General features: G+C 43.9%; 4 non-coding genes across 4 annotated transcripts; all 4 read right to left on the minus strand.

Annotated features, from left to right (window-relative positions):
• On the minus strand, positions 1-107 carry LOC138570538 (U6 spliceosomal RNA). The gene has a single exon (XR_011303579.1). It is a non-coding gene; the product is annotated as a U6 spliceosomal RNA (small nuclear RNA).
• Positions 108-5,511: 5,404 nt separating this feature from the next.
• LOC138570539 (U6 spliceosomal RNA) lies at positions 5,512-5,618 on the minus strand. Its single transcript, XR_011303580.1, has one exon. It is a non-coding gene; the product is annotated as a U6 spliceosomal RNA (small nuclear RNA).
• A 5,405-nt stretch (positions 5,619-11,023) lies between these two features.
• Positions 11,024-11,130, minus strand: LOC138570540 (U6 spliceosomal RNA). The gene has a single exon (XR_011303581.1). It is a non-coding gene; the product is annotated as a U6 spliceosomal RNA (small nuclear RNA).
• A 5,414-nt stretch (positions 11,131-16,544) lies between these two features.
• On the minus strand, positions 16,545-16,651 carry LOC138570542 (U6 spliceosomal RNA). The gene has a single exon (XR_011303582.1). It is a non-coding gene; the product is annotated as a U6 spliceosomal RNA (small nuclear RNA).
• Between the last annotated feature and the right edge of the window lie 229 nt (positions 16,652-16,880).

Consider the following 16,880-nt stretch of genomic DNA (forward strand, 5'->3'; position numbering starts at 1 on the left):
AAAAATAGTGAATGCTTTACGAATGTGCGTGCCATCCTTTAGAGCAGGGGCCAATTTAATTTTCCCATTATCATTCCAATATTAGTACATGTGTTGCTGAAGCAAGCGCAAAGGGAGAGTCAATCAAACCATTGATTAGGACCTCCAGTCAAAGGTTTGCCATACCAAATGTCCTTATGTCAGAGGGCAGAAAGTCAAAACACCATTTAGATATCGGGTGGTATGAAATGAAGAGGCAAACAACAGTGAATAAGCATTCTTTGCTGCTGTATTGATCTGGTCCTAAAGGGGTTGGTTTAATGCCAATTATATTTAAAGATTCATGCTCCAGGGTGCTTGCAAAATGACACCAACCCCCTCCCCATCACAATGGCTGGGTGATGCAAGCCTGAGAACATCACAATAGACCCATAGACATGAGAACAACTCTGTACCTCTGAGTGTATGTGGGCCCATGGCTGTATCAAGGACAAGGCAGAACAGGAGGTGGCTTATGGCGCCAGTTCCAGAGGCTGTCCAATTGATCCCTGTAAGCAACAAATGTTGGACCATCCTTTAAGAGATTCTGAGGCTGATTTCAATGTTAACTTTGCTGCTGATTTTAGGATTGGTCAACCTTCGACCCAAATCTAGTTTGCTTGGATAAGCCCTGGAAATCTTTTACAGCTTGTACTGGTGGGAGATGATGTGAGTTTATCAAGAGCAACGGGATATGAGGCATGTGTGCCACAAAAAGCAGTTCTAGGATTTTTTATAAGAAAGCCGCTTTAAGAAGGGAAGTTTGGACAACCTTACTGAGAGCAAAAGTATTACACAAAAGGTAAGGGGGTCAGTGGGTCAACGGATAGCACATTTGACTGCGAGTCCGTTTATTGTAAGTCCAAATACTACCAGTTTCGACATTTCCCAGGCTTTTTGTTTAATCTCTTAACAGACCCATTCCTATGTACCTCTGTTTTCATTGTAAGCGAGGGACATACCGTATGCCTTAAACATTCCTGGGCTGCGAAGACTCTATGTAAAAGAAAGAGTAGCAGACATCTTAATAAATCATCAGCAGGACCCTCTAGACCTTCCCCAAAAAACATAAAATGATTGCTCTGCATGTATGTGAGTTGAGCAGCGCAAGTAGTTTGGTTAATGTCAGTGGATAAATGTCACTTTCACACAGCGCAGAACAGAATCACTTGTACAGGCCACTTCTGCAAAAGCATTACCAGTGTAGAAAGCAGTGAAAAGGTGAGGCAGTGTACAGTCACCCCCGACCCTTCACTGCCCTGATCGGCCACAATCGGCCAAGGACCTCTATATGAGAGCTAAGGGTGGAATTTTTCTGGAGCTCGGTAACTTAGGGAGACATGGCTAAAGGGATCCTCAATCAACAGCCCAGCATTTGCTTTGTGGCCTGTCCGTATATGTCTGTTCTCCAAATTACCTGCCGCAGCCCAGACGTCAGCTGGTGAGATGGAATGACGTACCAGGCAGGATCCTGGCAGGTGATTTGCATAGGCACATCCCCTCTCCCTCTCTCTTAGCCCTGCTTACTCCACAGTAGCAAGTATCTAGGGAAAATACAGTGGTCGAGGTGGGGTATCAGTAACTAGCCACTCTGAGAAAGTAAATCTGGGGCGCTTCGCGACTTGTGGGGAACAACTGCAGAGCTCAGTGCCCAGAACTTTGTGGCACAGGGAGGAGGTCTGTGGGATATCAGTAACTTGGAGACATGCAACCTGGTTGGGAGTGCTTCAGGTCTCCTTCCTTGCATGCTCCAAGCAACTCAACAAAGCATCAACAGACTGAGATACCAGCCACAGAGCCACTTTCCACTTGATTTAAAGCCTAAACTCTTTTCCATGCAAACACATAGTCCCCAAATACCATATTTTCTTTGTTTTCTCTCTCTTTATCTCTCTCTACCTCCCTCCCTCCCTCCTGCCTTCCCTCCTGTCCTCTCTCTTTTCCCCCCGCACCGCTCCCTCTCCCTCTTCCTCTTCTCCCTTCCATTCATTTTAAGTTTTCATGCACTGCAGCACATTGTGACAATGGTATTTCACAATGAAACTGTTGGAAAGTTACAGAAATCAAAAAAGAAATCAACCAACTAAAAGCAGCCAAATCCGGAGTACAATGCTCAGCTCCAATTAAAGATTAAGGCCTAGAAGCAAGTAAAGCTGTAGTTCAGAGCGATGTTTGCAAATAGCACCTTGAAGCAGTTTACGCTGGAGTGCACAACAAGGGGGAAAGAGATAATACTGAGTTTGGTAGAATGGGATCGAAAAACAAAAGAAGCGTGCCACTTCTAAAAGTACAAGTCAAGAAATTGAAGGGGACTGGGCTGTTTATTCAGTCAATAGGACTCACAAGTAAAAGGCTTCAGAGGCATTAGTGTTGAATTTGGCGCAAAATGTATTGTGTTGTCGTGTAATATGCATGAACATACAATTTCAATCTTCATTAAAAAAGATGTATTAAAAAATAAAGACTTGCAAATTAAGAAAGTTTCTGTCCTGTCATGTGCCAACAATAGTGAATGCTTTAAAAATGTGCGTGTCATCCTTTAGAGCAGGAACCAATTCCATTTTCCCATTATCATTCCAATATTAGTACATGTGTTGCTGAGGCACATAGGAATGGATCTGTTAAGAAATTAAACAAACACCTGGAAAAATGTTGAAACAGGTAGAATTTGGACTTACAATAAACTGACTCACCGTCAGATGTGCCATCCCTTGACCCACTGACCCCCTTACCTTTTGTGTAATCCTTTTGCTCTCAGCAGGGTTTTCCAAAGTTCCTTACTTAAAGAGGCTTTCATATAAAAAAAAAATCCTAGACCTGTTTTTTATGGCCCACATGCCTCATATCCCGTTGCTCCCGATAAACTCACATCATCTCCCACCAATACAAGCTGTAAAAGATGTCAAGTGCATAGCCAAGGAAACTAGACGTGGGTCAAAGGTTGAGCAATCCTTAAATCAGCAGCAAAAATAACATTGAAATCAGCCTCAGAATCTCTTAAAGGATGGGCCAACATTGATTGCTTGCAGGGTGCAATCGGGCAGCCTCTGGTGCTGACGCCTTAAGGCAAGCGCAAAGGGAGAGCCAACCAAACCATTGATTAGGACCTATGGACTTTCTGCCCTTTGACATAAGGACATTTGATATGGCAAACGTTTGACCAAACACAATTTAGATGTTGGATGGTATGAAATTAAGAGGCAAACAGCAATACACCAGCATTCTTTGCTGCTGTACTTATCTGGTCCTAAATGGTTTGGTTTAATGCCAATTATATTTAAAGATAAAAAGATTCATGCTCCAGGGTGCTTGCAAATTGACACCCCCTCCCCATCACGATGGCTGGGTGAGGCACGCGTGAGAGCATCACAGCAGACGCATAGACATGAGAAACATTCTGTACCTCTGAGTGTATGTGGACCCATGGCTGGATCAAGGACAAGGCAACAACAGGAGATGGTTTAAGGTGTCAGCACCCAGGCTGCCCCATCGCGCGCTGCAAGCATCAGATGTTGGACCATCCTTTAAGAGATTCTGAGGCTAATTTCAATGTTAACTTTGCTGCTGATTTAAGGATGGCTCAACCTTCGACCCACGTCTAGTTTGCTTGGCTAAGCCCTGAAAATCTTTTACAGCTTGTATTGGTGGGAGATGATGTGAGTTTATCAAGAGCAATGGGATATGAGGCATGTGCGCCACAAAATGCAGGTCTAGGATCTTTTATATGCAAGCCACTTTGGAAAACCCTAGTGAGAGCAAAAGGATTACACAAAGGAAAGGGAGTCAGTGAATCAAGGGATAGCACATCTGACTGTGAGTCCGTTAATTGTAAGTCCAAATCCTACCCGTTTCGACATTTTTCCAGGCTTTTTGTTTCATTTCTTAACAGATCCATTCCTATGTACCTCTGTGTTTTCAACAGAGTTTTCATTGTAAGGGAGGGACATCATACAGTATGCCTTAAACATTCCTGGCAGGGAAGACTCTATGTAAAAGCAAGAGTAGAGTACAGCTTAATAAATAATCAGCAGGACACTCTAGACCTTCCCCAAAAAACATAACATTATTTCTCTGCATGTATGTGCGTTGAACAGCGCAAGTAGTTTGGTTAATGTCAGTGGATAAATGTCACTTTCCCACAGCGCAGAACAAAATCACTTGTACAGGCCGCTTCTGCAAAAGCATTACCGCTGTATAAAGCAGTGAAAAGGTGAGGCAGTGTGCAGTCACCCCTGACCCTTCACGGCCCTGATCGGCCAAGGACCTCTCTATGAGAGCTGAGGGTGGAGTTTTTCTGGACCTCGGTAACTTAGGGAGACATGGCTAAAGGGATCCTCAATCAATGGCCCAGTCTTTGCTTTGTGGCCTGTCCGAATATTTCTGTTCTCCAAATTACCTGCTGCTGCCCAGGTGTCAGCTGGTGAGATGGAATGACGTCCCAGGGATGATCCTGGCAGATGATTTGCATAGGCACACCCCCTCTCCCTCTGTCTTAGCCCTGCTTACTCCACAATAGCAAGTATCTGGGGAAAATATAGTGGTCGAGTTAGGGTAGCAGTAACTAGCCAATCTGAGAAAGTAAATCTGGGGCGCTTGGCGACTTGTGGGGAACAACTGCAGAGCTCAGTGCCCAGAACGTTGTGGCACAGGGAGGAGGTCTGTGGGATTTCAGTAACGTAGAGACATGCAACCTGGTCGGGAGTGCTTCAGGTCTTCTTCCTTGCATGTTCCAAGCAACTCAACAAAGCATCAACAGGCTGAGATACCAGCCAATGAGCCCCTTTCCACTTGATTTAAAGCCTAAAATCTTTTCCATGCAAACACATAGCCCCCAAATATCATATTTTCTTTGTTTTCTCTCTCTCAGTCTCTCTCACTCCCCCTCCCTCCTACCCTCCCTCCTTCCCGCCCTCACTCTTTCTCCCCCCCACAAACCTCCCTTTCCCTCTCACTCTTCCTCTTCCTCTCCCTACCATTCATTTTAAGTTTTCATGCACTGCAGCACATTGTGACAATGGTATTCCACAATGAAACTGTTTGTTGATTTCTTTTTGATTTCTGTAACTTTCAAACTAAAAGCAGCCAAATCCGGAGTACAACGCTCCGCTCCAATTAAAGATTAAGGCCTAGAAGCAAGTAAAGCTGTAGTTCAGAGCGATGTTTGCAAATAGCACCTTAAAGCAGTTTACGCTGGAGTGCACAACAAGGGGGAAAGTGATAATACTGAGTTTGGTAAAATGGGATAAAAAAAATCAAAAGACGCGTGCCACTTCTAAATGTGCAAGCCAAGAAATTGAAGGCGACGGGGCTGTTCATTCAGTCAATAGGACTCACAAGTAAAAGGCTCCTGAGGCATTAGTGTTGAATTTGGCTCAAAATGTATTGTGTTGTCGTGTAATATGTATGAACATACAATTTCAATCTTCATTAAAAAAGATGTATTAAAAAAATAAAGCCTTGCAAATTAAGAAAGTTTCTGTCCTGTCATGTGCCAAAAATAGTGAATGCTTTACGAATGTGCGTGCCATCCTTTAGAGCAGGGGCCAATTTAATTTTCCCATTATCATTCCAATATTAGTACATGTGTTGCTGAAGCAAGCGCAAAGGGAGAGTCAATCAAACCATTGATTAGGACCTCCAGTCAAAGGTTTGCCATACCAAATGTCCTTATGTCAGAGGGCAGAAAGTCAAAACACCATTTAGATATCGGGTGGTATGAAATGAAGAGGCAAACAACAGTGAATAAGCATTCTTTGCTGCTGTATTGATCTGGTCCTAAAGGGGTTGGTTTAATGCCAATTATATTTAAAGATTCATGCTCCAGGGTGCTTGCAAAATGACACCAACCCCCTCCCCATCACAATGGCTGGGTGATGCAAGCCTGAGAACATCACAATAGACCCATAGACATGAGAACAACTCTGTACCTCTGAGTGTATGTGGGCCCATGGCTGTATCAAGGACAAGGCAGAACAGGAGGTGGCTTATGGCGCCAGTTCCAGAGGCTGTCCAATTGATCCCTGTAAGCAACAAATGTTGGACCATCCTTTAAGAGATTCTGAGGCTGATTTCAATGTTAACTTTGCTGCTGATTTTAGGATTGGTCAACCTTCGACCCAAATCTAGTTTGCTTGGATAAGCCCTGGAAATCTTTTACAGCTTGTACTGGTGGGAGATGATGTGAGTTTATCAAGAGCAACGGGATATGAGGCATGTGTGCCACAAAAAGCAGTTCTAGGATTTTTTATAAGAAAGCCGCTTTAAGAAGGGAAGTTTGGACAACCTTACTGAGAGCAAAAGTATTACACAAAAGGTAAGGGGGTCAGTGGGTCAACGGATAGCACATTTGACTGCGAGTCCGTTTATTGTAAGTCCAAATACTACCAGTTTCGACATTTCCCAGGCTTTTTGTTTAATCTCTTAACAGACCCATTCCTATGTACCTCTGTTTTCATTGTAAGCGAGGGACATACCGTATGCCTTAAACATTCCTGGGCTGCGAAGACTCTATGTAAAAGAAAGAGTAGCAGACATCTTAATAAATCATCAGCAGGACCCTCTAGACCTTCCCCAAAAAACATAAAATGATTGCTCTGCATGTATGTGAGTTGAGCAGCGCAAGTAGTTTGGTTAATGTCAGTGGATAAATGTCACTTTCACACAGCGCAGAACAGAATCACTTGTACAGGCCACTTCTGCAAAAGCATTACCAGTGTAGAAAGCAGTGAAAAGGTGAGGCAGTGTACAGTCACCCCCGACCCTTCACTGCCCTGATCGGCCACAATCGGCCAAGGACCTCTATATGAGAGCTAAGGGTGGAATTTTTCTGGAGCTCGGTAACTTAGGGAGACATGGCTAAAGGGATCCTCAATCAACAGCCCAGCATTTGCTTTGTGGCCTGTCCGTATATGTCTGTTCTCCAAATTACCTGCCGCAGCCCAGACGTCAGCTGGTGAGATGGAATGACGTACCAGGCAGGATCCTGGCAGGTGATTTGCATAGGCACATCCCCTCTCCCTCTCTCTTAGCCCTGCTTACTCCACAGTAGCAAGTATCTAGGGAAAATACAGTGGTCGAGGTGGGGTATCAGTAACTAGCCACTCTGAGAAAGTAAATCTGGGGCGCTTCGCGACTTGTGGGGAACAACTGCAGAGCTCAGTGCCCAGAACTTTGTGGCACAGGGAGGAGGTCTGTGGGATATCAGTAACTTGGAGACATGCAACCTGGTTGGGAGTGCTTCAGGTCTCCTTCCTTGCATGCTCCAAGCAACTCAACAAAGCATCAACAGACTGAGATACCAGCCACAGAGCCACTTTCCACTTGATTTAAAGCCTAAACTCTTTTCCATGCAAACACATAGTCCCCAAATACCATATTTTCTTTGTTTTCTCTCTCTTTATCTCTCTCTACCTCCCTCCCTCCCTCCTGCCTTCCCTCCTGTCCTCTCTCTTTTCCCCCCGCACCGCTCCCTCTCCCTCTTCCTCTTCTCCCTTCCATTCATTTTAAGTTTTCATGCACTGCAGCACATTGTGACAATGGTATTTCACAATGAAACTGTTGGAAAGTTACAGAAATCAAAAAAGAAATCAACCAACTAAAAGCAGCCAAATCCGGAGTACAATGCTCAGCTCCAATTAAAGATTAAGGCCTAGAAGCAAGTAAAGCTGTAGTTCAGAGCGATGTTTGCAAATAGCACCTTGAAGCAGTTTACGCTGGAGTGCACAACAAGGGGGAAAGAGATAATACTGAGTTTGGTAGAATGGGATCGAAAAACAAAAGAAGCGTGCCACTTCTAAAAGTACAAGTCAAGAAATTGAAGGGGACTGGGCTGTTTATTCAGTCAATAGGACTCACAAGTAAAAGGCTTCAGAGGCATTAGTGTTGAATTTGGCGCAAAATGTATTGTGTTGTCGTGTAATATGCATGAACATACAATTTCAATCTTCATTAAAAAAGATGTATTAAAAAATAAAGACTTGCAAATTAAGAAAGTTTCTGTCCTGTCATGTGCCAACAATAGTGAATGCTTTAAAAATGTGCGTGTCATCCTTTAGAGCAGGAACCAATTCCATTTTCCCATTATCATTCCAATATTAGTACATGTGTTGCTGAGGCACATAGGAATGGATCTGTTAAGAAATTAAACAAACACCTGGAAAAATGTTGAAACAGGTAGAATTTGGACTTACAATAAACTGACTCACCGTCAGATGTGCCATCCCTTGACCCACTGACCCCCTTACCTTTTGTGTAATCCTTTTGCTCTCAGCAGGGTTTTCCAAAGTTCCTTACTTAAAGAGGCTTTCATATAAAAAAAAAATCCTAGACCTGTTTTTTATGGCCCACATGCCTCATATCCCGTTGCTCCCGATAAACTCACATCATCTCCCACCAATACAAGCTGTAAAAGATGTCAAGTGCATAGCCAAGGAAACTAGACGTGGGTCAAAGGTTGAGCAATCCTTAAATCAGCAGCAAAAATAACATTGAAATCAGCCTCAGAATCTCTTAAAGGATGGGCCAACATTGATTGCTTGCAGGGTGCAATCGGGCAGCCTCTGGTGCTGACGCCTTAAGGCAAGCGCAAAGGGAGAGCCAACCAAACCATTGATTAGGACCTCTGGACTTTCTGCCCTTTGACATAAGGACATTTGATATGGCAAACGTTTGACCAAACACAATTTAGATGTTGGATGGTATGAAATTAAGAGGCAAACAGCAATACACCAGCATTCTTTGCTGCTGTACTTATCTGGTCCTAAATGGTTTGGTTTAATGCCAATTATATTTAAAGATAAAAAGATTCATGCTCCAGGGTGCTTGCAAATTGACACCCCCTCCCCATCACGATGGCTGGGTGAGGCACGCGTGAGAGCATCACAGCAGACGCATAGACATGAGAAACATTCTGTACCTCTGAGTGTATGTGGACCCATGGCTGGATCAAGGACAAGGCAACAACAGGAGATGGTTTAAGGTGTCAGCACCCAGGCTGCCCCATCGCGCGCTGCAAGCATCAGATGTTGGACCATCCTTTAAGAGATTCTGAGGCTAATTTCAATGTTAACTTTGCTGCTGATTTAAGGATGGCTCAACCTTCGACCCACGTCTAGTTTGCTTGGCTAAGCCCTGAAAATCTTTTACAGCTTGTATTGGTGGGAGATGATGTGAGTTTATCAAGAGCAATGGGATATGAGGCATGTGCGCCACAAAATGCAGGTCTAGGATCTTTTATATGCAAGCCACTTTGGAAAACCCTAGTGAGAGCAAAAGGATTACACAAAGGAAAGGGAGTCAGTGAATCAAGGGATAGCACATCTGACTGTGAGTCCGTTAATTGTAAGTCCAAATCCTACCCGTTTCGACATTTTTCCAGGCTTTTTGTTTCATTTCTTAACAGATCCATTCCTATGTACCTCTGTGTTTTCAACAGAGTTTTCATTGTAAGGGAGGGACATCATACAGTATGCCTTAAACATTCCTGGCAGGGAAGACTCTATGTAAAAGCAAGAGTAGAGTACAGCTTAATAAATAATCAGCAGGACACTCTAGACCTTCCCCAAAAAACATAACATTATTTCTCTGCATGTATGTGCGTTGAACAGCGCAAGTAGTTTGGTTAATGTCAGTGGATAAATGTCACTTTCCCACAGCGCAGAACAAAATCACTTGTACAGGCCGCTTCTGCAAAAGCATTACCGCTGTATAAAGCAGTGAAAAGGTGAGGCAGTGTGCAGTCACCCCTGACCCTTCACGGCCCTGATCAGCCAAGGACCTCTCTATGAGAGCTGAGGGTGGAGTTTTTCTGGACCTCGGTAACTTAGGGAGACATGGCTAAAGGGATCCTCAATCAATGGCCCAGTCTTTGCTTCGTGGCCTGTCCGAATATTTCTGTTCTCCAAATTACCTGCTGCTGCCCAGGTGTCAGCTGGTGAGATGGAATGACGTCCCAGGGATGATCCTGGCAGATGATTTGCATAGGCACACCCCCTCTCCCTCTGTCTTAGCCCTGCTTACTCCACAATAGCAAGTATCTGGGGAAAATATAGTGGTCGAGTTAGGGTAGCAGTAACTAGCCAATCTGAGAAAGTAAATCTGGGGCGCTTGGCGACTTGTGGGGAACAACTGCAGAGCTCAGTGCCCAGAACGTTGTGGCACAGGGAGGAGGTCTGTGGGATTTCAGTAACGTAGAGACATGCAACCTGGTCGGGAGTGCTTCAGGTCTTCTTCCTTGCATGTTCCAAGCAACTCAACAAAGCATCAACAGGCTGAGATACCAGCCAATGAGCCCCTTTCCACTTGATTTAAAGCCTAAAATCTTTTCCATGCAAACACATAGCCCCCAAATATCATATTTTCTTTGTTTTCTCTCTCTCAGTCTCTCTCACTCCCCCTCCCTCCTACCCTCCCTCCTTCCCGCCCTCACTCTTTCTCCCCCCCACAAACCTCCCTTTCCCTCTCACTCTTCCTCTTCCTCTCCCTACCATTCATTTTAAGTTTTCATGCACTGCAGCACATTGTGACAATGGTATTTCACAATGAAACTGTTTGTTGATTTCTTTTTTGATTTCTGTAACTTTCAAACTAAAAGCAGCCAAATCCGGAGTACAACGCTCCGCTCCAATTAAAGATTAAGGCCTAGAAGCAAGTAAAGCTGTAGTTCAGAGCGATGTTTGCAAATAGCACCTTAAAGCAGTTTACGCTGGAGTGCACAACAAGGGGGAAAGTGATAATACTGAGTTTGGTAAAATGGGATAAAAAAAATGAAAAGACGCGTGCCACTTCTAAAAGTGCAAGCCAAGAAATTGAAGGCGACGGGGCTGTTCATTCAGTCAATAGGACTCACAAGTAAAAGGCTCCTGAGGCATTCGTGTTGAATTTGGCTCAAAATGTATTGTGTTGTCGTGTAATATGTATGAACATACAATTTCAATCTTCATTAAAAAAGATGTATTAAAAAAATAAAGCCTTGCAAATTAAGAAAGTTTCTGTCCTGTCATGTGCCAAAAATAGTGAATGCTTTACGAATGTGCGTGCCATCCTTTAGAGCAGGGGCCAATTTAATTTTCCCATTATCATTCCAATATTAGTACATGTGTTGCTGAAGCAAGCGCAAAGGGAGAGTCAATCAAACCATTGATTAGGACCTCCAGTCAAAGGTTTGCCATACCAAATGTCCTTATGTCAGAGGGCAGAAAGTCAAAACACCATTTAGATATCGGGTGGTATGAAATGAAGAGGCAAACAACAGTGAATAAGCATTCTTTGCTGCTGTATTGATCTGGTCCTAAAGGGGTTGGTTTAATGCCAATTATATTTAAAGATTCATGCTCCAGGGTGCTTGCAAAATGACACCAACCCCCTCCCCATCACAATGGCTGGGTGATGCAAGCCTGAGAACATCACAATAGACCCATAGACATGAGAACAACTCTGTACCTCTGAGTGTATGTGGGCCCATGGCTGTATCAAGGACAAGGCAGAACAGGAGGTGGCTTATGGCGCCAGTTCCAGAGGCTGTCCAATTGATCCCTGTAAGCAACAAATGTTGGACCATCCTTTAAGAGATTCTGAGGCTGATTTCAATGTTAACTTTGCTGCTGATTTTAGGATTGGTCAACCTTCGACCCAAATCTAGTTTGCTTGGATAAGCCCTGGAAATCTTTTACAGCTTGTACTGGTGGGAGATGATGTGAGATTATCAAGAGCAACGGGATATGAGGCATGTGTGCCACAAAAAGCAGTTCTAGGATTTTTTATAAGAAAGCCGCTTTAAGAAGGGAAGTTTGGACAACCCTACTGAGAGCAAAAGTATTACACAAAAGGTAAGGGGGTCAGTGGGTCAACGGATAGCACATTTGACTGCGAGTCCGTTTATTGTAAGTCCAAATACTACCAGTTTTGACATTTCCCAGGCTTTTTGTTTAATCTCTTAACAGACCCATTCCTATGTACCTCTGTTTTCATTGTAAGCGAGGGACATACCGTATGCCTTAAACATTCCTGGGCTGCGAAGACTCTATGTAAAAGAAAGAGTAGCAGACATCTTAATAAATCATCAGCAGGACCCTCTAGACCTTCCCCAAAAAACATGAAATGATTTCTCTGCATGTATGTGAGTTGAGCAGCGCAAGTAGTTTGGTTAATGTCAGTGGATAAATGTCACTTTCACACAGCGCAGAACAGAATCACTTGTACAGGCCACTTCTGCAAAAGCATTACCAGTGTAGAAAGCAGTGAAAAGGTGAGGCAGTGTACAGTCACCCCCGACCCTTCACTGCCCTGATCGGCCACAATCGGCCAAGGACCTCTATATGAGAGCTAAGGGTGGAATTTTTCTGGAGCTCGGTAACTTAGGGAGACATGGCTAAAGGGATCCTCAATCAACAGCCCAGCATTTGCTTTGTGGCCTGTCCGTATAGGTCTGTTCTCCAAATTACCTGCCGCAGCCCAGACGTCAGCTGGTGAGATGGAATGACGTACCAGGCAGGATCCTGGCAGGTGATTTGCATAGGCACATCCCCTCTCCCTCTCTCTTAGCCCTGCTTACTCCACAGTAGCAAGTATCTAGGGAAAATACAGTGGTCGAGGTGGGGTATCAGTAACTAGCCACTCTGAGAAAGTAAATCTGGGGCGCTTCGCGACTTGTGGGGAACAACTGCAGAGCTCAGTGCCCAGAACTTTGTGGCACAGGGAGGAGGTCTGTGGGATATCAGTAACTTGGAGACATGCAACCTGGTTGGGAGTGCTTCAGGTCTCCTTCCTTGCATGCTCCAAGCAACTCAACAAAGCATCAACAGACTGAGATACCAGCCACAGAGCCACTTTCCACTTGATTTAAAGCCTAAACTCTTTTCCATGCAAACACATAGTCCCCAAATACCATATTTTCTTTGTTTTCTCTCTCTTTATCTCTCTCTACCTCCCTCCCTCCCTCCTGCCTTCCCTCCTGTCCTCTCTCTTTTCCCCCCGCACCGCTCCCTCTCCCTCTTCCTCTTCTCCCTTCCATTCATTTTAAGTTTTCATGCACTGCAGCACATTGTGACAATGGTATTTCACAATGAAACTGTTGGAAAGTTACAGAAATCAAAAAAGAAATCAACCAACTAAAAGCAGCCAAATCCGGAGTACAATGCTCAGCTCCAATTAAAGATTAAGGCCTAGAAGCAAGTAAAGCTGTAGTTCAGAGCGATGTTTGCAAATAGCACCTTGAAGCAGTTTACGCTGGAGTGCACAACAAGGGGGAAAGAGATAATACTGAGTTTGGTAGAATGGGATCGAAAAACAAAAGAAGCGTGCCACTTCTAAAAGTACAAGTCAAGAAATTGAAGGGGACTGGGCTGTTTATTCAGTCAATAGGACTCACAAGTAAAAGGCTTCAGAGGCATTAGTGTTGAATTTGGCGCAAAATGTATTGTGTTGTCGTGTAATATGCATGAACATACAATTTCAATCTTCATTAAAAAAGATGTATTAAAAAATAAAGACTTGCAAATTAAGAAAGTTTCTGTCCTGTCATGTGCCAACAATAGTGAATGCTTTAAAAATGTGCGTGTCATCCTTTAGAGCAGGAACCAATTCCATTTTCCCATTATCATTCCAATATTAGTACATGTGTTGCTGAGGCACATAGGAATGGATCTGTTAAGAAATTAAACAAACACCTGGAAAAATGTTGAAACAGGTAGAATTTGGACTTACAATAAACTGACTCACCGTCAGATGTGCCATCCCTTGACCCACTGACCCCCTTACCTTTTGTGTAATCCTTTTGCTCTCAGCAGGGTTTTCCAAAGTTCCTTACTTAAAGAGGCTTTCATATAAAAAAAAATCCTAGACCTGTTTTTTATGGCCCACATGCCTCATATCCCGTTGCTCCCGATAAACTCACATCATCTCCCACCAATACAAGCTGTAAAAGATGTCAAGTGCATAGCCAAGGAAACTAGACGTGGGTCAAAGGTTGAGCAATCCTTAAATCAGCAGCAAAAATAACATTGAAATCAGCCTCAGAATCTCTTAAAGGATGGGCCAACATTGATTGCTTGCAGGGTGCAATCGGGCAGCCTCTGGTGCTGACGCCTTAAGGCAAGCGCAAAGGGAGAGCCAACCAAACCATTGATTAGGACCTCTGGACTTTCTGCCCTTTGACATAAGGACATTTGATATGGCAAACGTTTGACCAAACACAATTTAGATGTTGGATGGTATGAAATTAAGAGGCAAACAGCAATACACCAGCATTCTTTGCTGCTGTACTTATCTGGTCCTAAATGGTTTGGTTTAATGCCAATTATATTTAAAGATAAAAAGATTCATGCTCCAGGGTGCTTGCAAATTGACACCCCCTCCCCATCACGATGGCTGGGTGAGGCACGCGTGAGAGCATCACAGCAGACGCATAGACATGAGAAACACTCTGTACCTCTGAGTGTATGTGGACCCATGGCTGGATCAAGGACAAGGCAACAACAGGAGATGGTTTAAGGTGTCAGCACTCAGGCTGCCCCATCGCGCGCTGCAAGCATCAGATGTTGGACCATCCTTTAAGAGATTCTGAGGCTAATTTCAATGTTAACTTTGCTGCTGATTTAAGGATGGCTCAACCTTCGACCCACGTCTAGTTTGCTTGGCTAAGCCCTGAAAATCTTTTACAGCTTGTATTGGTGGGAGATGATGTGAGTTTATCAAGAGCAATGGGATATGAGGCATGTGTGCCACAAAATGCAGGTCTAGGATCTTTTATATGCAAGCCACTTTGGAAAACCCTAGTGAGAGCAAAAGGATTACACAAAGGAAAGGGAGTCAGTGAATCAAGGGATAGCACATCTGACTGTGAGTCCGTTAATTGTAAGTCCAAATCCTACCCGTTTCGACATTTTTCCAGGCTTTTTGTTTCATTTCTTAACAGATCCATTCCTATGTACCTCTGTGTTTTCAACAGAGTTTTCATTGTAAGGGAGGGACATCATACAGTATGCCTTAAACATTCCTGGCAGGGAAGACTCTATGTAAAAGCAAGAGTAGAGTACAGCTTAATAAATAATCAGCAGGACACTCTAGACCTTCCCCAAAAAACATAACATGATTTCTCTGCATGTATGTGCGTTGAACAGCGCAAGTAGTTTGGTTAATGTCAGTGGATAAATGTTACTTTCCCACAGCGCAGAACAAAATCACTTGTACAGGCTGCTTCTGCAAAAGCATTACCGCTGTAGAAAGCAGTGAAAAGGTGAGGCAGTGTGCAGTCACCCCTGACCCTTCACTGCCCTGATCGGCCACGATCGGCCAAGGACCTCTCTATGAGAGCTGAGGGTGGAGTTTTTCTGGACCTCGGTAACTTAGGGAGACATGGCTAAAGGGATCCTCAATCAATGGCCCAGTCTTTGCTTTGTGGCCTGTCCGAATATTTCTGTTCTCCAAATTACCTGCTGCTGCCCAGGTGTCAGCTGGTGAGATGGAATGACGTCCCAGGGATGATCCTGGCAGATGATTTGCATAGGCACACCCCCTCTCCCTCTGTCTTAGCCCTGCTTACTCCACAATAGCAAGTATCTGGGGAAAATATAGTGGTCGAGTTAGGGTAGCAGTAACTAGCCAATCTGAGAAAGTAAATCTGGGGCGCTTGGCGACTTGTGGGGAACAACTGCAGAGCTCAGTGCCCAGAACGTTGTGGCACAGGGAGGAGGTCTGTGGGATTTCAGTAACGTAGAGACATGCAACCTGGTCGGGAGTGCTTCAGGTCTTCTTCCTTGCATGTTCCAAGCAACTCAACAAAGCATCAACAGGCTGAGATACCAGCCAATGAGCCCCTTTCCACTTGATTTAAAGCCTAAAATCTTTTCCATGCAAACACATAGCCCCCAAATATCATATTTTCTTTGTTTTCTCTCTCTCAGTCTCTCTCACTCCCCCTCCCTCCTACCCTCCCTCCTTCCCGCCCTCACTCTTTCTCCCCCCCACAAACCTCCCTTTCCCTCTCACTCTTCCTCTTCCTCTCCCTACCATTCATTTTAAGTTTTCATGCACTGCAGCACATTGTGACAATGGTATTTCACAATGAAACTGTTTGTTGATTTCTTTTTTGATTTCTGTAACTTTCAAACTAAAAGCAGCCAAATCCGGAGTACAACGCTCCGCTCCAATTAAAGATTAAGGCCTAGAAGCAAGTAAAGCTGTAGTTCAGAGCGATGTTTGCAAATAGCACCTTAAAGCAGTTTACGCTGGAGTGCACAACAAGGGGGAAAGTGATAATACTGAGTTTGGTAAAATGGGATAAAAAAAATCAAAAGACGCGTGCCACTTCTAAATGTGCAAGCCAAGAAATTGAAGGCGACGGGGCTGTTCATTCAGTCAATAGGACTCACAAGTAAAAGGCTCCTGAGGCATTAGTGTTGAATTTGGCTCAAAATGTATTGTGTTGTCGTGTAATATGTATGAACATACAATTTCAATCTTCATTAAAAAAGATGTATTAAAAAAATAAAGCCTTGCAAATTAAGAAAGTTTCTGTCCTGTCATGTGCCAAAAATAGTGAATGCTTTACGAATGTGCGTGCCATCCTTTAGAGCAGGGGCCAATTTAATTTTCCCATTATCATTCCAATATTAGTACATGTGTTGCTGAAGCAAGCGCAAAGGGAGAGTCAATCAAACCATTGATTAGGACCTCCAGTCAAAGGTTTGCCATACCAAATGTCCTTATGTCAGAGGGCAGAAAGTCAAAACACCATTTAGATATCGGGTGGTATGAAATGAAGAGGCAAACAACAGTGAATAAGCATTCTTTGCTGCTGTATTGATCTGGTCCTAAAGGGGTTGGTTTAATGCCAATTATATTTAAAGATTCATGCTCCAGGGTGC

The sequence above is a fragment of the Ambystoma mexicanum genome, chromosome 2q, assembly GCF_040938575.1.
Source record: "Ambystoma mexicanum isolate Mex_15411 chromosome 2q, UKY_AmexF1_1, whole genome shotgun sequence".
Classification (NCBI taxonomy): domain Eukaryota; kingdom Metazoa; phylum Chordata; class Amphibia; order Caudata; family Ambystomatidae; genus Ambystoma; species Ambystoma mexicanum.